The sequence below is a fragment of the Chaetura pelagica genome, unplaced genomic scaffold (assembly GCF_000747805.2).
Source record: "Chaetura pelagica isolate M959 unplaced genomic scaffold, ChaPel_1.0 scaffold104, whole genome shotgun sequence".
Taxonomy (NCBI): domain Eukaryota; kingdom Metazoa; phylum Chordata; class Aves; order Apodiformes; family Apodidae; genus Chaetura; species Chaetura pelagica.
In genome coordinates, this window is record NW_009953786.1 from 11,202,936 (window position 1) to 11,203,275 (window position 340).

Below are 340 nucleotides of genomic sequence, written 5' to 3' on the forward strand. Positions count from 1 at the left end.
GCCCGTCTGACACTTCTAATTGTCCTATAAGTTTCCCGTCCCTGTTTACACATTCCACTCTAGCAGTTTACTTTTTACCTTTTAAGGTAAAATGTTTACCTTTCTGGCCCCTTTAGCTGTCTTCCCAATTAACAAACCTACTGGTGCCATCCTGCCCTCAGCAGCAAGGCAGAAGTGGCTTTGTTGGGTCTTATCTTGGGCCATCAATCCTGCTCCATGATGTTCGGATCCCCCAGATGGAGCCCAATTCACTCCCTCAGCTTCTTGGCCCATAAACCACTCCTGGTGTCCTTAGAACGACCCCGGGAGGTGGCGGGAGGCGCCGGGCCACGCCCGCCCG